Source organism: Anomalospiza imberbis, chromosome 6 (assembly GCF_031753505.1).
Source record: "Anomalospiza imberbis isolate Cuckoo-Finch-1a 21T00152 chromosome 6, ASM3175350v1, whole genome shotgun sequence".
NCBI classification, from domain to species: domain Eukaryota; kingdom Metazoa; phylum Chordata; class Aves; order Passeriformes; family Viduidae; genus Anomalospiza; species Anomalospiza imberbis.
The window spans coordinates 40556376-40578372 of NC_089686.1; the positions used below are offsets into that span (position 1 = coordinate 40556376).

Genomic DNA, 21997 nt, shown 5'->3' on the forward strand with positions numbered 1-21997 from the left:
AAGGACTCACAGTGCTATTTTCCAGGAGGCTGGCTTGTCACGCCCCTTAAGCAGCAGATCATAGCTCTTTCAGGCAAAGATTACATTTTTGCTCTACAGACCTGCCAAACTGGGTGCATTGGTCCTCCCCCTGCACCCTCTGTAACAATCTCACATGTGTACCCCTGCATTGTCCAAGACTGTTGCAGGAGCCCACATGCCAAGCAATTTTGCCTTACCAGTGAATAAACCACAAAAGAGTGTGTGTATCTGTCTGGCTGCCCAACACTTACCCTTATTTTAGGGCCCAATGCACAGATCTCATGTGGAGGGTTTCCAATAAACTGACTGGGCTTAGTCCTGATGGAAACACCACCATTTTAAACAGCCCCAGATTCTACAGACAAGATCCTCTCCTCATCAGGGACACTCTTGGCTTTTTTTCCAACAACTGCCTCCCCTTTCCCCCTCCAGTGACATCATTATTCTGATATTTTGGGGAAAAAAAGTGCAGGGTAATGTATCCAAAGACTTGTATGTGTTTTCTGTTTTCCATCCTGATTCTATGAAACTGTTTTGTAAATGAACAAAAGTCAACTATATGTGACCCCAGCTTTCAAATCTTCCACATGCTAGCATAGACACAATAGTGCTCTTACATGCTCAACTGTGCAATTTAAGGGGCCACTATTGAAAATTAGCTTCCCGAGTTCATAGTGCTTTCACCATCATGAAGGAATTGCTTTGTGAATCCCAGCCAACACTGAATTGAGTTTTGCATTTAAAGCTAGGGTTTACATTCTTTGTTATGTGTAAAGAATATAGTATATCCTCTGTGAACTTAAAGCATAACAGCAACCTTGAATAAAGCCAATTTTATGATGGATCAACATGTAAGAGGGCTGTTTTACTTGTTTTCTTATAAATAGGTTATTTACTTGAAATCAGAACAAGAAAAGAGTTCCGTGATTTAGCCCAAAACACTAAAGCCACTTTCTCCCATTTCAGAAGGGCCTAGAGCTGCAGCCCTCTCACTGTCTGAAGAGTCTGTCCCTTGAATATTACATCATATGTGTCACAATCCAAATAGCCTCTTGTTACACATCTGATAGGCTTTAGTTTTCAGAAGCAGAAACTGCAATATTGGGAAACCTTGAACAAATCATGGCAGGTTCCTCATAGGTGTGATGGTCCAGATTTTGAGATAAATTTCACTCTACAGAACTCACCCATTACTTATGAAAGTTTTCTTGTCTGCACTTCACATCTGAGTTCACAACTTCACAGTTTCCCTGTTCCTTCCTTCCCTGGCCTCCCCAGCTTTCCTCCTGCTTTCTTTGCCTCCAGACTGCTCTCTTTCTTTTCCTATTATTCTCTCTCAGTATTTCTACTAATGCATTTCTCAATTTGCTGTGAAGGCAGATAAAGCAGGAATACAACCCCAATCCAGCTTGGCTGTGATTCCTAGAGCTGGACTGACAAACAGCCCAGCTCATTGCCTAGACAGATGGGCAGAAGGAAACTCTCTGGCATCTGCATGCTGGAACCTGAATAGCAATCTATTTCCAGATAACCATAGCACATTCCAGGAGCAATCTGTGCTCAGTAGAAATCACACAGTGTTATTAACTCTGCCATGAAACTGAATGGCACTTTTGAGAGCACAAAACAAACAAGGTCTCAGCCACAAAGAGCTTAGGATGACAAACTGACTGTCTGAACCTGATCGCCTGCTCCCAGATGAAGACAGCAAAGTAAGAGATCTTGTTTTTCCGAAATGTCAAGCACTTATAGTGCTGACTGAAGTTACACTGATCAGTATGTTCTCTCATCTGCTATCAGACTGCTTTTCCAGGACCCCTCCATCAGGCTTGGGAAAACAGCATGAGGGGGCAGTTGTTGTAGCGGTAGAGAGAGGTTTGTTCAAGTTTCATATTAAAATCATAATTAAAACCTTGCCAATGTATTTTTCAACCCAGTTTTGCTTCCCCAGGCTCAGCTGGGAAAACTGAAGCTAAATTGTTTATGAGTTGGTTTCTTTGTCAATATCAGCATTTCCCAATCATTTTCATCCAAGCAACAGCTAACATTTTGGAGAAAAAAAAAATCACAGGCCCTCCCTTTGCCATGTTGTTTTTGTTTTTGTTTCTTAAATCAAGAACTAAGCTGCAATTTGAATATTCATTTACAGATTTATTTTTCCCAGCTTTGTTTTCATATTCACTTGATTACACGGTAACATACATGCCTGTTTTTCTGAAGTGAAAAAGCATGTTTTGCCATTATTTCATATATCACCTCCTCATGTCTTTCTGACCCACACACCACAAAATTGGAAGCAGGCTTCCAGGGCAAGAGACATGCTATTCTTAAGATTATCCAACCCATGAACAACACTTTATGCTCACTGAGATACTCAAATAGGTAGACGTAATTTTCCTAAAAGCTTTCATGCTCACCTCCCTCTTTCCTCGTCTTTGAAGTTGTAAGATTACACAAAGGAACTGGCAGCAGTGCCTAAACCCAAAACTGTAGCATCAATGACTGAAAATACCCTTGGACTCTACCCAGAAAAATCTCAATTAAGAGAATTCTTTGTAATAATTTTAATATGTAGCATTGAAGGGATACTTTAAAGGCAAAATGAACATATTTAAGATGACAGCCATTTCCACAGCTAACAGCAGGTAAGCTGTATATTACTGGGGGGAAAAAAAAAAAAGCACAAACAGAAAATATCCTCTCACACTTTTGCTTTTTTTTTCCCCCCAGAAGTTTTCTAAAACTGAGATGAAACCAAAACATCAAGATTTCCAACTACATATATTTTGAGAAAATTCTCAGCATTCACATTTCCTCTGAAATGTACAGCTGAGATTTTCCTGTACTCCTTGAAACCTTTATGAAAACTAACTCTGTTTCTCACAGACTTTTTAGTAATTTTCACTAAGAAATAAAAAGCAAAATGGAGATCCATATTGTACCAGGACCCTTGCAGTTCTTTACATGTGTAAATATAACGAGAGACAAACACAGAGGAACAGTTATCCCCATTTACAAACAGGAAATTGAAGCAGGAAGAATGAATGCTGAAGAAGTACTAGAGGTCTGTGTCAGCTCCAGGACATGAGCTAGGAGATCCTGAATCACAGACAAATGCCTTACTCATACAAATATCTATCCTCAAATGTTTTGACTCTTCTCGGCATTTGCATCTCTCTTATAACACAAAGGGAGGAAGCTCAAATGCATTTTTAAAACTCCAGATGACACTAAACTTGTGAAGCTATTTTTATTCTCCTAAGATTTTACATAGCACCTTTCTCTTTTAAAAAAGAAGAAAATATAGGAAAATTAACAAACATAGCTTCAGGGTGTATTGTTCCTTGAGACGTTCCAATTAAATAACACCTTATTGGACAGTTAAAGTTCTTCACAATTTTTCTGCCAAAAATGTGGTATGTAGTTTACAGGTACCTACAGAAAACAGCAAAAACTGCCAGCAGGGAGCTGGAAGTGTTGAAAACTTCGCTTCTGACAACAGTTAGATGGTCACCCTGCAATTTGTTTCAACACAGCCAGTTGTGTTGCCATAACATGTTAAACATCTGCTAAAAACATATGGAATCCTCCTGGGGGGATGTAAGACGATGCCATTCATCAAACTATTTCACTGCTTCCCTTCTCCCCAAATGACTCCCTCCAGAGAGCCAACTGAAGACAAGGATTCCAATGTCTATATGTAGAAAGGGATCCCTAGCCAGAAAAGTGGTGATAGCTCCCCTTGGAACTGGGAGAAGGTCCTATCTGAGTAAATTCTGCTAAAGCACTTGTAATGTGGTTAAGGAGAAAAATGAAACGGCACATCATCAGAACTCCAAAGCAGGCATCCTCCTCCTTAGGTGGAAGGAGGTAGCATGGTGTCTGTAGCAAAAGTAATCCCCATTCTGCAGAATTCAGTTTACATGGGCACTACCAGGTTACCTGAGAGACTGCTGAAATAATGACCTTGGGCATGGAAGGACCTAATGTTTCTCCCAGTATCACAAAAAATAGAATGTTATTACAGAAAATTGAACTGTCCAATGCCTAAACACCGGGATGAGCATTCATGGCTGTGTAAAATGACTTCAGAAAGGCTGTAAAATGCATGACTTAGAGTGGTGACAGGCAGTTTTCCTGGTGTGAAGGTTGCTGGACATCACACTTGATCCCAGAATTTTTCATTATCAAATTCAGTGCCCTAAGTGGGATGTAGCTTTCCAGATCTGAACCGATCTCCAGTGACAAATGGAGATGACATATCCTGACAAGTCCACAAAGCAATGATTGGATGGTGATGCTACTATAACCTCATTGGGATAGCTGTCAAAAACTACACAGCTTTCTTTTGTTTCCTGAGGCTTCTGTTGTTTTTCTCAGGTATGCTACTTTCTATAATAAAAGATAGTACTTCTCTGCAGACCTCTTTTCACTTGTCATTCCCACCCCTTCCAAGCAGACACACAGTGAGGGCAGGAACAAAACTGCACAAGTTTTGCTTCTTTTTTCCCTCGAGCTCAAGAGTCCTTTTGTGCATTGGTGTGTAAGGCAGCCCTGCTCTTCTGTCAGCAAAAGGGAACTGGTAAGTGAACAGAGCAGCCATGGGAGCTGTGAAATTCCTGAATGCTGTATAGTGGGATTGAGGCTGGCTCGGTACTAGGGCTGGATTAGTTATTTTTAAAAATGTAGTCATAAAATTAATGGTCCTTGTGAACCCTCCACCAGGCACTAATTAATCAGCCTTCCGTTTTTACAAGTGAGAGCAAATGAATGCCAGGAATATGCAGTGATTTTGCCAAGTGGGCAGTAGGATTAGATTTATTAGAATTTAGGGCTCCCAACCTGTGATCAAAACTTGATTGCACCTCTGTCAGTTGCTTCAAATGTGAGTTTTCTTTATCTGAAGATGCAAATCCTTTAATTGGCTAGACACTCATTAGTCAGAATAACTGCTATACAAATAATGTTATTTTGCAGCTTAAAAATGTGGATTTTTGTAGACCACCATGGAACACAGGTTGGAACTATGGGAGTCACTTATCTGACTGATTCCAGCTACGAATGTTTTAAACAACATTGTGAGTTATTAGCTGCTGTTTCCTATCAGGAAGAGATAAACCGTGGATTTATTAAATGTTGGAGCTAATTTCACCCCTGGTTTTACTGGACTGATTTCAATGAAACAATGCCAAGGACACATTCTCTTAGCTAAGTAGCCCTTAGTCACCTACTGCATTTAACTTATTGTACATACATCACAAAAGCTTACATAGCAAGAGGAAAGAACCATCTTCTTGATTCCTGTATTCTGAGCTACCCTCAGTGAAGGACCCAGAATCCAGATTCTGTTTGAAAGATCACCAAGACTATTCCTGTAGACTCACAGTCCACTAAACGGTTGAATCCACCAAGCCCCTGAAACCTGAGAATTGTGGAAAGCCTGATAAAGGCTCTAAAGCTTCCTGCACTTCCCTCTTGCTGTAACCAGGCCCTCTGTGCAACCTTTCATGCCATGTTTTGGCACTTTCTGATCCTCCTGGCTGTGATACCAAGTTGCAGACATGGCTGGGAAAGTTAAAGGCTTTAAGAAGAAATTGTTAACCAGATTCTCCTGAAATCCTGTGCAGCAGAGTCAAGACTAGGGAATTTAGAGGCAAACAGGAGTTTGCCCAAACCACTTTTGCAGCACTGCTTTTAAGATGATTCCAGTTGCTCTAGAAGAGGTGCAGAGTGGAAGAAACCTGGTGTAAGCCCTCAGGTTAGCTCCTTATGTGCAGTATACCACCCAGTCTGTACACTTCTATCTTCCTCCTTTTCAGTACATCTCACTCTCTTGCTTTCATCTCCATTCTCTAGGCTCATTTTCTCTCAGTATCTCCAGCCCTGTCGTGTTCTCTGAAGCCCTTTAATTCTTTACTTTCCCCGTGATAACACCCCGCACAACCAGGTCTCTGTTGTCTTCCAGGCAGTCTCGTTTTGGTTCTACAGATAAAGACACAAAGCAGAGGGTGAGTAGAGGAATAGGGGTCACAAAAAGTCCTCCACAAAAGAGGTTTTCCTCTCTAAACTGACAAAAGGGGGCAAATCCCTCTGTTGCAAGAAAAATAATGACATGTTAGAAAGGATGAGCATGGAAACTCTGCCTTTCTTGGAAACAGCCACTGAAATGAAGCAATAGTTTTGGGAAGCCCAGGGTATTGGTAGAGCAGCTGGTCTCCTTCCAACTGGGATTTGCTGTATTTCAGGGCTATAATCAAGCAAATAGTGAATTTGCCAACCAAGGCTTTATTCCGTGTGCCAGGGAGCAGCCATCTCTTCACCTGAGCTAGAAATGTCTTCACTGATGTGCAGCATGTGCACAAGTCACTAAAGAGCCTTCACCCTTCATCAGTCAGACAAGTGCAGTTGTGTGTGCAGCAGGACAAGCAGAGGCAAGGGGATGGCAAGCTATTAAGAATGAAGCCTAATGGCCCCTTGAGAGCCCTGGGAGGGGGGAAATAAAATAAAATTAAAGAAACCCTTCACCTGAGTTTTAATCATACCCAAGGGAAGACATGAGATTTAATACAAAACATTACGCAGCTGCTTTGCTACACGAGATTAACTTCATGTAACAGGATGAATAAAAATATTCCCACTACAACTTTCTGAAGCATTCTGCCCTGAGGCAGTGAGAGAAATGGCACAGAATGCAGAATGAGGCAGGGGGATGAGCTAGAGACGCTTTTAAGCTCTGTGCAAGTCACCCATCCAAAGCTGGGCTCTGACACAAATTTTCTTCAGCATCTCAAATTAATAATTCATTCTTAGCTGGGCGATCATTACAAGATCTCTTTCTGTAGACAGACAGTCAGAGAGAACAAATGTAAGAGTTAATACTGGCTGGCAATACTCTGAACCTCTGAGAGCAACAGGCTATGACAGCACTGCTTAAGTTCTCCCGGTGCTGTGCTGAGTGCCTGGGCATCTGCTAAATACTGTAAATGTGCACAGATGAGGACCGACCCACTTCTGCAACTGAAAACTGGAAAGCCTCCCAGAAGCACACGTGATGTTTTGGCAACACAGAGAAAGAGAAGTTCAAGGAAACTAGGAAAAGAGTTCAGAAGAGGAGTGTGAACAAAAATACACAAATAGAAAAACATCTAGTTCTAAACTCTTTGTTATCAGTCATCCAAGATCAGTTGCTGTCAAGGTCAGTAGAGATTTTTTGTGGTAGAAATGAGGCAACTTCCCTCAGCAACCAGTAGAAGCTGTAGGTTCACATCACAGCCTGTCAAAGTCAGCAGGGACTTGGTCACAAATTGATTTACAAGAACATCAACTGGAGATATAACCTTTTTACTTTCCAAGCTGTAGAGTAAATGCATGTCCCTTGACAAGTAACTTTTCCTGGTAACCCCATCAACCATTTATGAAGCAAGAGTGGTGTTTGCTTAGTGCTCAGCATGACAGGCAGTGTGCATTACACAAAATACACCTCCTCCCATAATCGACAATTTAGAAAATTAACTATTTACTATTCTTGCTAAAAATTATCAGAAGCATCCAACTGATCGCTGTGCACATTTTGTACTTGTCCTTTGGAGACAGCAGTCCCATTAGATCCTGGAAATCAAGGAGTTTCTAGCATTGACTAGGCCTTGGAAAATAAATCCAGATCTCAACAACTGCTATGAGTCAGATGAGTCTTCTTTTATGCCAGATGAGAATTCACAACTTGAGCATGATGCCAGTCACAGGAATAAGAAAACAGAGATCTGCCTAGGACAGCAATGTGCTCAGGGACACCATAATGCCTCCTTAGTCTCTGTGGGAGCTCTGCAAAGGCAGGCTGGGTGTGGCTGTGGCTGCTCAGACAGAAGTCAAGGTTATTCAGAACAGGTGCAGCACTCACCTGATCTCTCTCAGGTGTCTGGCAGTAGTGGTTGAAGCAATCCCAGCTCCTCTGTGCTCACCTCTTCAGCCTGCCATTAAGGTTGCACTCCTTCCTGCTACTCTTCTCTTGCCTCTGGAAACAGCAGACTCACACAAGTCCCTCATCTTGGGGGCTGAAAAATTCAACTTTCTGTTTGCTATGGAGAAGCCCGGAATCACCCCCAGGAACTGGTGATGCTCTGCAGCTGGAGGTGTTCTGAGTGAGATGTAAATCAAGATACTTGGTCATAAAGCAGCGAGTGACAAGTCTTGGAGGAAAAAAAAGGTGTTATCTTTAGTAACCAGGCCAAATGCCAGCTCCAGCTAAGATAACAGGCATTCTACTGACTTCCTGCAATTTTCCTTCAGTGAAATATTATCCTCTTTACTTCCTGCCAGAGTGTCATTTAACACTGCTTTGCTGTTCTACTGTGATTTGCTCAAAGAAAGCTGCATTTCTGTGTAACTAGAAGAAGACTAAAGTAACTCCACTACATTAGAGATGTGCCCACACTCTGTGATTCTGAATGAGATTTATGTACATATTCAAGAAGCTACATGGATTCAGTACTTCAGTTTCATTTTGGTCAGTGAATTTGGCAATAATCCTTTATTACGGGGAAAAAAGGCAACAAATCAGTTACATACATGGATGACATGAACATTCTTGTTTGTATCTGGAGAGCACGTTATTAAAAATATTTTCTCAGAACAATGGCAAGACCCACTTCCTGTAGCACCCTGATTTCACATTCCAGCAATCATTAATCCTATCACCTGGAAACAGCTGCTAGAGACAGCACTGAAGTACCCTCCAAACAGGAGGTACCAGCCTGATTCCACTGCCTTGTTTGGACTTGATGATCTTAAAAGTCTTTTCCAGTTTAAACAATTCTATGATTCTGTGATAGATACTGGCCTATTACATACAGCTACATTTGCTGCACATATTGAAGTGTTCAGTAGGTGGGATGGGGCTTTGAGCAACCTGGTCTAGTGGGTGGTATCTCTGCCCATGGCAGCGAGGTTGGAATGAGATGATCTTTAATGTCCCTTCCAACCCAAACTATTCTATGAGTTTATAACACTGCAGTTTTGCCTCAACAATGCTTTGCAGACACCATTAGGTGACACAAATGCTTTGTGATAACATATTATTTGAACTCGAGATAAAACTACAGCAAAGCAATTTATTGCTACCTGTATATTTGCACTGGAATATGTCAGTGTACCTGAGGAAGAGCTCCTGAAGCAGGCAGGAGGAAATGTTGTTTTTCTGTTCACAATGGGTTTCCTCATCAATCGGGCATGTTCATTAAAGCTTGTTTCCTTTGGCAGGATGACTATAAAGGCCAGTTATGGAGGAGGAAAAGGAGTACAGGCTTATGACATGCCATTTTCCAGGATTTGTCCTGAAGATTAATTTTATCCACTGCTTTAATGAGGCTGAGTCCTCACGAATGGGTGACCAACATCTTCACGTTCTAGTGTGATAGCACAATAACAAGACAGCCTCTCAACACATGTGAGGCCATGCCTTTCACAGGAGCATTAGGTACTGAGCACAAATCACAGGCCAAGTACGAAAGGCAGAGCTATTCACTGCAATACAGGTAGTGTCAGAGCCTCAGGATCCATAAGGTCAGAACTGCTATAGCTAATAGGCAATTTCTCCATCAAGTGTCATGCTGTTCACATGTTCCTGCTTTGCCCTTTCCTCCTGGGGTGTTGATGGTGCTGTTGATGAAGGTGGGACTACAGCCAGCTGTTCTCTGACAGGAGGTGTGCCAGGCAGTGGGATACTGCCCTCAGCTCCAGAAGCTGTCAAAACCATCGTGGATTTATATTCTGTGGAAGTAATTAGGGACTCCCCGTTGCTTCTCCACTCGCCTCCCATTTGTAGGGCAATCACATCAGACAAGAGCTGTGCTCAGTGAACACTGCCAGCCTCCCCTGAAGCCAGTGGGGACTATTAAGAAAGGTTACTGGGGCAGATGGAATATTCCCCACTAGAATGCACACGCAGAGCTATAGATTTTGCCTTTGAACATAGCCTGTGGCAATTTCCAGCAGATAAATGAAAGATGTTATTCTCATTTGTTTGGGTTTTTTAAATAATGATTTGCATCACTTGTTGCTTTTAGTCATAGTAATCTCCAGTCTGTGGTAGAGAAAAATTATTTTTTTCTTCCCTATTTGCCTGATTTTTTCCATTCACTTCCTCACTCTCTTCACAACTAGTGCAGGCATACAGAGCCTTTGTGCTAAGGGAGTCTGGAAGGGGAGCTGCTGCTGCTCACCAGACTTCTTTTGTTAAGGTTTGCAAGGGGAAGGGACTGGCCCTGAAATGCCTAAGGAGCTTTCTTCAGCCAGTTTTGGTCCTTTCCTCATGACCAAAACTGGACTAGCAGTTCAGAGGCACAACCTGAGCTCATTTTAGACTCCTGCATCAGGCAAAGGCCTTTATAATGCAGTGAGTTTCTGAGGTCTTGGGCTTCCCACAGTTATGTGAGGCTCACTGGGGGATAAGACCCATGAGTTTTGCCAGGATGAAAAGCCAAGCTCGTGCAGTTTCCTGTCTAACAGCAGATCCCTCAGCAGAGTCCTTGCCCTCCCCCTCGGGTGAACTGCCACTGACCCAGCGAATTCAATTAGAATGGTTCTTCCTTTATCAAACAAACCCCACATGGCCCAAACCAAACGAGGTGCATTTGAAAACAAATGGATTGAAACAGCCCTAATCTCGTCAGACCCTGTCCTCTGCTCATGTTCCCTCCAGTTCAGCCTACCCACAAACACAATCAGGGCATCATCAGGATCCCATCTGGTCTGCAAAAGGAGTGGGGAGCCTGACACCCTGCAGAGCAGAGAGAATCACTGATTTGGGCCTGTATCAAACAGACCATTACAGTGCCTCCACAGTGCTTTTGGGGTCAGTTTTCTCACTGTCTCCACTGCTGAGCCCTAAAGGAAAGGGGAAGAATGCCTCAGCTGAAATCCTAGGAAGAAAGCTTATTAACCTTGACTCATTCCATTTTTTCCCATGCGCAGTGGTGATGCAGTGCGCTGTCATATGCAGTCTGGACAACCCCCACTACTTAAAGCACTTATATAAATCACCAGAGCAAAAAGCACAATGCCTTGACTGGAAGGCTCTGAATCACTTCAGCCACTCTATATGTGAAGACTTTTCCTTTATACCACAGGGAAGTTGCCAGTGCTCCCATTTCTGGGGCCCACTGGTCTGCTACATCTGTCCTAGGATGCATGCTAGCAAAAAGAAATCCCATATCGAAGTGGGATTCCCCATCTGACTTGTCTAGAGAAGAACTCAGCTATGATGAGGAGAAGGGAGTTTTCTTTGCTAGTAGATTGGCACAGACAGAGATGCTGCCCCTATTACTGCCATCATAAACAGCACAGACTTGTTTGGGAACCCTCCTCTAACACCAAGCATTTAGTCGAGGTCGTCAGAAACTCCTGGGCACCCCTGACACCTATTCAGACACATCTCCCATGCCTCACCTTCTTTTAGCCAGAAGAGACCACGCACAATTCCTGCTAGCTCACAGGACATGGACACAGAGGGAAGCTGGGGGCTGTCCCTGCCCAGCAGTCCCCAGCAGAGATGCCCTTTTTCTTTGGGACACAGATGGAGAACAGCTTAAGTCAGGCAGCACATCTTAGGCAGACTTCCTTGGGTGGTTCCCAGGGAAAGCCTGGTAGAAGAGGATCAGAGAGAGTGCAAGTGTGAGAGGCTCAAACAGCACTGCCATCAGATCTGGAGGAATGGTGATTTGCCTGAAGACAAGCTCTTGTGTCATACACTGAGGACATGTTCCAGAGAGAAGCTGTAGGACCAGTGACACACACAGGAGTTCCAAATAAGGGCTGTGCAGCTAGGTAGTCATTGGGGCTGCAAAGGCACTAAGAAAAAAAAAATTCTTTCTTAGTACAGCCTGTCTCAAAAGACTTCCTCCATGTGGTCATTCAGAGAGCAGGACACTTGAGCCATGTCCTGTGGCAATGCCCACTGAGGGCAGTCTCTCTGACCTACTGGGCAGTCCTTCCATTCAGCCTTATCCCTCTTGGAGGCAATCTAACAGCAGGAAGGAGGCAAGCCAGGGGCTGCTGTTAATTCCAGGAAGAGTCAAAGGCAGTGAACATATTCCCTTTATACAGCCTTTATACATGTGTTTTCATGTATAACACATGCCTTAGGTGAGTTTAACAAAACTGTGAAAAGAGAAATCCTGTGAAGCTAGAGCAGAAATCTTAGCAGAATATATTGAAGAAACTGCTGAAAAACATAAATTAGAAGTTATCACGTTTTCTATTCCAGGCTGCCTAAAAGGCATAACATACATATCCCTGTGTGGTAGATGTGAATTGTCCCACTGGAATCAGTAGCCAGAACTCCAGACTTCTGAGATGAGCCATTCTTTTGAACCACTTCCTTTGCCCCAAAAGCCCTTGACAGGTTTTTCATATTCTCTAAAATACATGCTCACATTTTTTTTTTCTTTTTTTTTTTCTGTGTCAGACTTCCCAAAGATGAAAAAGGGCAAAAACCAAAGAGGAATTTCTGTTGCACTACCCAATCCCACCATAAGTAAGGAACAACTGGAAATTATTGCAAAGCTAGATGCTTCCCCAGGGACAGGGTAATCCCTAGGAGCACTTATGGCAGAATTCCACCCACTGCTGCTTCTTTTTCCCTGCAAACACAACATTCCCTACAGAGCACTCCCACAACGGTGCCTCACTGAGAACAAACTAAAATATAGCTGAGGAGACCTCTGGAAATGCCTTTAAGAAAGCTCAAGAAAGCAGTACTATCAGTAGTACAAGTGCACCAGCAAACAGAATTCACTGGAAAAATATATTGATCTGTCTCTTCTGATTCTGAGATTTGAAAAACTCACAAGAATGCTTGAAGCTGCTCATTTGCATTTTGTTTCCCAGAATGCAATTCCAACTCATGTATTTCCCACAGGCACCAACATCAAAGCTGTGGAAACAAGCTATCTTTGCATGAAAGTTTTCTTTTTAATTAAACATTACAAACTAAGGCCAGAAATTCCTTCTTCTTTCACAGCTGGAAAAAGCATAAAGGAGAAGTGAGGCTAAAGGAACAGGATCCATCAGTCACTGTACAGAGAGAGATAGCCTGGCTGTGGATGCTTACAATTGCTTTCTCACTGCTTGGCTCATTCGTGAAACATATGGCGAGGTATGGAAAGCACACCTTTAGCCCAAAGGTCACTGTGCCACCTGCAGACCCCAGACAACATGCAGCCTTGCACAAATACACATGGAAGTAATTAGGCAGGCAAGGGAGCTGGGATTTGAAGCGGAACCCCCTCTAGTCTGCTGCATTAATCCTTCCAGTTGAGTTGGAGAAGAAATCTGAATTCCCAGGGGTCTGATTGCTGCAGCTTGTAGCTCAAGGTGGGAAAAAAATGTAATTTACTATTTCCTTGCAGCAAACATGCCATTACATTTTTGGGGTTCGGATGGAGAGAAAAGCATAAGGGAGTTACAAAGGGGCCAGGTCCACTTCCCTCATAATCTCCACAGTCACAGCTTGGCAGGCTGCTTTCTTAGTGTTGCTCTTCCACAAGCTTTCAATTTAGAAACTACATTTGGATTTTATGAATTTCCCGTTGAAGATGACAAGTTTTTTGGGCCTAGAATGGTAGATCCCAGTGAGTAGATATGGAGATGCAGAATGCCAGGAAGTTTGGATTCAGTCTCGTCTTTATAGCGTTGCATCCTCTGGAAGTTTTAAGCTGTGGATTGTGCTGCCCTTCCCTGCATTACACTGATAAAACCAATGTCCTCTTACCCCAGAGATCTTATCTTATAGCTGAAGCACCATCTAAGAGATAAGAGTGACAAGGATATGGCATGGCAAGGAAATCATGGTGGTTACAGGGATGTGATAGGTTTGGAGGAGTGGATTGAAAATAGGCTAAAAGGAAGTGGTATTGAAGAAGGGTAAGAGGATAACTGTGCCCACCAGGGATCCAAGGTTCAGATGTCAGTAAATCTTCAATCTTCTTCAGTAGATCCAAACACCTCTGTTCATCCTACACATTTGCTAACAGCTAATTTGGGAAAAGTTTGCCAGTCATCATTCCCTTCATGATACTGGCATATTCCTCTAGTCTCCACCCTATTTTTCTTGGATTCATCATCTCCTGCACACAGCTTTCTGTGCTTTTTCTCTCAAAGGTTCACTGCTCAGGCCACTTCTCACAAAAAATTATGTCTCCACATAATGAAAATATCACCTAGCAACCAGTGAGGGTGCCTCTGGTATAGTTAGTGGATGGAGAAAAAAACCCACACAAAAACCTCATGACCGAGACTTCACTTCAGTCCCAGGACCAGCTTCTTCAGTTTCTTCACTGAAAGAGCAAAGATGAGCCCGAGCAAAAGCAGATGAAGGTGTTATTTTAATGTTTGGTATTTTTTTGCTTTCCACTACCCAAATTAATAATAAAATTTAAATTTTAATTGTCAATAAATTATTTTCCCAAAGTTACAGAATCATACAACCATTTGGCTGGGACTGGACCTTAAAGAAGATCATCTACCTCCAACCTCCATTCTGTTGGGCAGAGGCACTGGAGGGTGCAGTCTCTGCAGATTGCTGGCAAGTGGCACATCATGCTCGTGTCACTTCATCAACTTGTTCACATACACTTAGTGAGTGATAAACAAGCCACTGCATTCATCTTTGTGCCTCTTTTACTAAGTGAACATACATCATAAGTGCAGCCATCTATGATGTTTCTATTTCATCATTCCCCTAGAGGTTTTCTATCTAATTTTAAACCAACTGTTTACATTTTCTGGATTGTGTCAAATAAACAGACAATACTATATGGAAGCTAAGGATACAGGAAGAAGCAGGGATGAGGAGCACTGCTAAGCACTCTCTTTTCTCATCTATTCCTGGAAGATAAATATTGGGCCTGCAATTCCTAGTACAATTGTCTCTGTTCTTGTAGAATTGTATGGGTAAATTCTCAAGCATCACACAGAGCTGTCTCTGCTTTTTGAAAAAGCCAGTCGAACACACGGGGAGGAGTTCTGAGTGAACAGCAGGAATGTTTCCATGCTACCTTTCTGCTGCTGCTTGGCCAAGGATTTCCAGGCACTTTTCATGATGCAACCATTCTTCTACGGGGTCAAGATTACTTCCTTTTCATGGTGCTTATCAGGGAGGAAAAGGCTTGGTGCCTGCTGTTCCTGCTGAATCTTCCAACTCTGCATTTTCTACCCATTCCTCAATGGAGGTAAAAAAACCAAACTCCATTTGACAAAATGTTCTGCCTCCTGGTGAGAGAAAAGAAAGCAAAATATGCTGGGACAGCATCAAAGTCAGAACTATGTGAGCTGCTAGGAGAAAATCAAGGTACAAGGGTACAAGCTACCCAGCAAATCCCCTTACAGAATAAGAACTGAAAAGCTGATCCTAAGTTTTAATCTTGGACTACCATATTCAGCTGCTTGTTGCTGATTTTTTTCTACATTTGAAAATAAAGAGAAAACCCTAAACCTGCTCTGGAAAGCTTTTACTTTGCATATAGTTGCCAGAGTCACATGTTGCACAAAGTGAAAAAAATAATTGTGTGGGGACAATGGACCTAAACCTTTCCCTTGCTGATTCAAGCAGCAAAGCACAGCACACTCAGTTCCATAACCCAGACTAAGCCTTTTGCTGAATGTCCCCAGACTGCCATTTCAGGGAATGTTTGCAGAAAGTTAATGCCATGTCAGCATCCCCATGTGGGAAATGGCAAATATTTAGGCACTGGGAATACAAAAATGCATGCGTCCAGAGGCTGCCTTAACAGACTTCCATTTTCACTGAATGCAGTGCTTTCCAAAACCAAATGTAATTCACCATTGGAAAGCTAAATAACTGCAATTCAGTGCTGCTTAATTTCTGTGTGAGCTGCATGGATGTTTCTTAGTTCTGTCTTAACACAAAGGTCTGACATTTGAGGAACCAGTTTTCCCCAGAAAGGGATTTTCCATTCTACCTAGAAAGATGCCTGGTGAAAAACAAAATTCTCTAGCTAAGGGTCAAGCACATGGTCCATGTAAGAGAATGGTGTTTTTCCTGCATTATTCCAATATAACACTAGACAATCATGGCATAGCAGAGTGGATGCACAGCTCTCAAAGAAAGATACCTCATATTTGAGTCTCTGACTGCCATGGTTAAGACAGATATATCTGACCATCTAGTTTAGGGATTTAAAGCACCTTTCCAGCGTGATTTGAAGCCAAACCCTCCCTCATTCTTGGTAGAACATTTTTCACAGGCGGTTCAGTTTTTGCGGAACCATCAGGAAATAAAACAAGGCAGTGCCTGTTTTCTCCACACACTTTCTCTACTTCACTCAAAGGAGAGAAATGTAGTTCTGAGTCACTTCCCATCAGTGTGAAGAAAGAGCTATAAGTGGTTAATCACACCCAGCCAGGCTGGTGCCTCAGTGACAGCAGACAGCAGAATGGCTAAGATGGGGTCTGAACAAGCCACTCCACCTGCTCTTCAGTCACTTCTTAGCCCTTGTGTGTTACAATCATTATCAAAGTAGCTGGAGTCATTACTGCAATGCTGATTTGTACTCCAGGGTCTGGGCATATGCCTGTCTCTTGCTCACTCTGGGTGCTGAGGAACAAGATAAGCTGTTCAGTCTTTATCAAGATGCCTGGTCCCATTTCTTAGTAAACAGTAAAAATTTTCACTGTTAAAAAGCCCATCTTACAACAAATGCAATTCCAGCCCAGGCACAAAAAAAGTACATGGGATTCCTTCTGGAGGAAGCCTCCATTAGAGGAAAATAGACATGGGGACATTTTCCAGTGATCCATCACCAAGGATTATGTATAACACAGAGAGAAAAACTTGGAAAGTACATTTTGACCCCACGACCAAAATTTCGTATCCACTCAATTCCTGTTTGGGTCAAGGAAAAGCTGAAAAGCCTAGTTGTGATCTAAGGCATACTTTTAAACTCAGGTTTTAGCCAAGGCTGTTTGTCCTGCCTCTGATAAATTGGTGTCTTAGCCCTTCCTTCTAGGCCAGGGAAAGGAAAGTGTGGCATTAGCGCAGTTTGTAAGCCTCTTATTTCGGGCTTGGAGAAACAATTGTAAATAAAATGGTCACTACAGCTTAATGAGTGTCTATCAGCTGAACTGAAGTAAGTGTGCACACTGCTCACAGTGAATGCCTTTATTTAATACACAGATATAATATCTAACCTGCTGAGTCTTTTTATTGTTGATGGAAATAAGGACCTGCCTTTAAACTCCTTTCTTCTGGTGACCACAGTTATCTGTGCCATATTTTCCCCCTTCTAAATAAATCTCTTTCAAAAGCAAACATTCACAAAGAGAAATTCAGCCAAGCAAAGCAGCAGCCTGAGGCTCTGGAAACATCTAACCATTGAACATACTTCAACAGTGGCTGTTACCATCTACTGTGCCAGAGCTGAGGTGTACAGCTATATCCTCTCCCAGGTAGTAGGTGTCCCTGGGCTGGCTTCCTCACCTGCAGGGCTCTGGGCAGCACCGTGCCTTGCATCAGTGTGCATGTGACCGGGCTGCCAAGTGCCCCAGGAATCCTGGGTATTGGATGTTTGCCACCAGAAGGGTACAAGGAGGCACGGTGTGATGGAGGGTTGTCAGAGATGAGCACCTAGACTATCTAGGCCAAGCACTCATCTGGGTTTTGCAGCTTCTTGAACATATTCACCAAGAATGAGCCTGTAACTCTCAGTGCAGCAAAACAGTATTAGTAGGAATAAAAGGTACAAAGTTTAGAAGAGAGTCGGTAGCTGAAAGTAACGCTGCATTCAGAGTTTCTCAGCCCTTCTCACAACTGCCTAGATTCTACACTATCAAGGAGCTTAAACCTTAAGTAGGATAATTATTTGAAAATATTACAGCAAAAGATTAATCACTCAATTTTATTAAACTTCAATGATTCTTTTGATTGCTGTGACTGAGATGACAGGACTAATTCCACTGTATTTACAAGACTGCTTTAAAATCATATCAATAATTTCAACATTAGACCTGCTGATTTTCTTCTTGTTCAACACTTGGCCAGCAATCCAGAGCCTTTGTGTTTGCAGGCTGGCTTGTGGAAAATGAGATGGCATCATGCCACAGTCCAGGGAAGCATCATCACCCAGATGAGAATGATTTATTCAAGTAATGAAAGTCAGCACTGCTAGTTAGTAGACCAGCAGCGGGAGAAGGAGCCCTTTACAGCCCTCTCCCATGTAAAACAGTTTGGAAACACTGTGGAGTTTGGTGCAGTGGCATTTTCTTTGCACAAAGGAGAAAATCCCACTCATTCTAATTTTGCCAGATGGCTTTGCACATTCTGCTACTGGACCTGTAGTGGCAATTTCATCACATTGAAGGGATTTACAGATGGGATAAGAGGAGATGTTTATCACTGAGTCTCTCTACAGTTATGCTTGCCCCCGTTCTCAGTTGTGAAGAACTGAGATTGCCCATGTTGTGTCCCACTCTTTCCTCTGGCAACAGTCAAAGCTCTTGTCATGGAGTATTACATTACACAAGATCAAACCTCATGGGCTACTTCGAGTGGTTACTGACTCTTTTTTGTTCCATTTCAAACCTTGAGTTACTGAGGTCAAATACAGTGACCCTAGCCTTCATTTGGCATCAAAGGGAGGGATACAGCCTTTATACACTGTGGGAACAGCAGCTTCAAAGGACATAGCATCAATACATACAGGAAAGTGCCTCCAGCACTTACTCATTACTAGCAGGGGAAGGCAGGATTTTCCTAGAGGTTCCCTGTGGGCCCATGCACAGAGCACACCCCCCAGCAGAACAGTTGCTCTGGGTGAGGTCTGCAGAGGCTGCATGGGAAGGGCTCTTTTGTAAACCTTTCAGAGAGTCAATTCCTTCAGGATGTGGGGGATTCCTAGGAGGCACATGAGAGGACACACATGAAACTTCTGATATCCCAGATCTTTACAGGCGCACTCTCAAATAGTCTTAAGTATCATCATGGAAGAATTCCTGAGATATCTGCCAACCACCCACTACACTGAGTCAAGGGCAGCACTCAGACATGTTTGTCTTCCTTTGAAAATCTTTCACATTGGCTGCAGCTGAAGGCACATGGCAAAAAGGAAAAAAATGCTTTAGCAGATGATTCTAAATTTGTAGGTCTGGCTTTAGTTCACATTGCATGGACTTCACCTTTCCCACTACACCAAACCACAGGTACAAGCCTGGTCACCAGACAACAGATGCACTTAATATAGCATGTTTGTCCTTATAAACATGCTCCTGCCTCCATTCTCAAACAGCTGGGTCAGCCTTTGGATCTCTGAGTTTTTCAAAACTGAAGAGAAGCTGCTGCCAGCAGAGCTCAAAGTGACACAAATTCACATAGTTGCTGGGGCTATGAGTATACTGTGGGGTTTTTCCTCTAGTTCACTCCGGGGAAAATGTATTATTTTAAAGGATTTCCTTAATATTCTCTCCTTCCTTTCTCTCTCATACTGTTGTTCTTTGTTTTGTGACATTTCTGTTCTCTGTTAAATTATACAGTATATTTCTCTAAAAGTTGCTGACATGGCCTAGCTTTAAACATAGCTATGTTAATGCAGACAGAAACTCCTGTGACTGTGGGACTCTCCTGGAAGCTGCATATCTGAATTAATGCAGCTGCCCACTTAATACAGAAAATATCTCAATAAAATATAAAGCAAAGATTAAAAAAAAAAAAAAGAAATCCAAGTCCTGCAGAAGAGCTCTCCCATCCTAGCAGCACCAATGTCTTTTCCATCTCATTCAACTGTGTTCAAAGTTCTTCAGCAGCAGTTTGAAGACTGCAGACCTCTCACCAAACTCAGATGCTCATTTCAAGTACAGCTGTGCACCTCTGCATCCCTTCAGTCTTTTGCTGGAAGGGTTAAAACTCCTCTTGCTCTGGTGTGAAAGGATTGGTCTGATAGCAGCAGCTATAAGGGATACTCACAGACTCCTCAGGAACTGTGATTTGGAGACACCCTGTTACTTGCTTAGAACATCCCTGTGGTGTATCACTGATTTTTTTTTTTTTTTTCATACAGAGTAATCACCAGTGGAATATATCAGAACAGTAGAATATATCACTGTTCTGAGAAGGGGAAAGAGCAGAAGAAGGGAAATAAAGTGATAGCAGGGTAGTTTATCACAGATGCCTTGTTTTGAGAGGGCTAAAGAGGGCCCAAACTCATTACTTTACAATATATCCCACTAAACAGTATGTATCACTACCTAAAAGCCACTCTTTCCAGCTCTACTGCACTGCCAAAAGTTACTTGGCAGAATGCTCTTTTTTAACTCTCCAAGCCTTTGTCCAAAGGCTGCTTCAAACAATGGCAGTTCACAAGGATGTGGAACAAACAACCACAATTCCTGTCTGAATGCTTGCTATGGTGGGAACAAACAGGGAGGGCTTAAAGGAAACGCTGGTAGCAAATAGCACAGGTGAGGGAAGAGCTGGCACCGAAAGGCTTTTGCAATTACATGCCAACATTCTTTGCTCTCCAGCGGAAAGGAGGGAATCTTCTCAGCTGGGACTGTGGCTAAAAAGGGAAGCTCTTTTAGGTTTGAGGCAATGTGAGGATTGTCATGCCTATTTAGAGGACACCAAAAGTTGTATGGGAAAGGGGGGGTAAAGTCTCTTCCAAAGAAGTGCTCTCTAAAATTTCTCTGCTGGAGTAAAGTAAAAAACTGAGGTGGGTAAATCCTAAGCAACAAGAGAAAAACTTGCAGCCTACAGAAATTCCTCTAACAATGCCTCGGGATCACATAAACAAGGTTATTAATAGAAGCCTGCCTCTCCAGCAGCCCTCAAAGGCTGCTTCCTCCCATTCTTCTATCTGCACCAATTCAAGGCAGAGAAGCCCTGGTTTGAGAAAACCTCACTTGCTCTCTTGTTGTTTTTATCTTTCCCTCCACTGTATTTCCTGTCAAGACTGCAGGTCAGAAAAGCCGGAAATCTCTTTGTACCTCTGTGACTGCCATGGTGTGACCAAGGAATGTGCCTCAGATGGAACCCAACTGCCCCTGCACTCTGGGGCAAGGCTGTGTGGGGAAGAGAGTGCTGGAGAAGTGAAGTGGAGAGTGAAGGGAAGTGTGGCTGGGCACTCGTGGCTGTCTGACACCAGCAGCCCAGACTAACACAAGTGAGGGTGGGAGCTGGGGCACAGACTGCTTTTCCAATTTGCTTCAGAAGAACCAGCATTCCTGCTTCACAGCCACAGGACACATGGGGGACTTGACCTTGCCTTTCCTGAGCTTTCCAGTCAATGTCACAGCAGAAACCCCCAAAACACTGGGTTGTTTTTTTTTTTTTTTTTCTGGCTTCACAAATCCCTGGCACCTCTCTAGTGATTTTGCTAGCAAATGGCAGAATTCTATGCACCCCTGGGGTTTTCTGAGGAACTGACAACCTCTGAGAAAATGAAGTATTTTATACTTTTCTACTATTTTTTCTGTTCTGTTGTTATAGAGGTCGTAGCCATACTTTCTCTAAAAGTTAATTTTCTCAGCTTCTAGAGTTACAAAAGGGCTGGGGAATAAAGTGAAAAAAATTGCAGAAACTCTAGGATTAACACACAACACCAGCAAATGTACCTACCGCAGAGAACACAGAGGCAGACTCACATTTGCACATATAGCAAAGAAGAAACCATTATTAATACTACAAAACCACAAAAGGTCAGGCCAAATTTATCTACATCTACAGACAAAATATTTGATAAGACTTACTCTTCCTGGGTGCTGATTTATTAGGAAGATGCTAACAAACAGAGAACAAACTGAAATACTACACCCGATAGAATATTTGACCCGATAGCTTCTCCAAATTTAAGCCAAGCAAGGTGCCAAAATAAATGCTTCCCCCAGGATTAGACTTCAAATAAAACATGGAGAAGTAAGCATATGCTCCCTGCCACTCTCTTTCCACACACTATCTAGACTATTTCGGGTATCA

General features: G+C 42.8%; 1 protein-coding gene across 2 annotated transcripts in view; it reads right to left on the reverse strand.

Moving 5' to 3' along the window:
* The window catches only part of TSPAN18 (tetraspanin 18), a 189067-nt gene that overhangs the window by 123965 nt on the left and 43105 nt on the right, over positions 1-21997 (reverse strand). Inside the window, exon 2 of one of the 2 annotated variants that reach the window (XM_068193705.1) lies at positions 7919-8030. The exons of the other annotated variant lie outside the window; for it this stretch is intronic. The gene's annotated coding sequence lies outside the window, so the exon portion shown is untranslated. The remainder of the gene's footprint in view (positions 1-7918; positions 8031-21997) is intronic. 2 annotated transcript variants of the gene reach the window in all.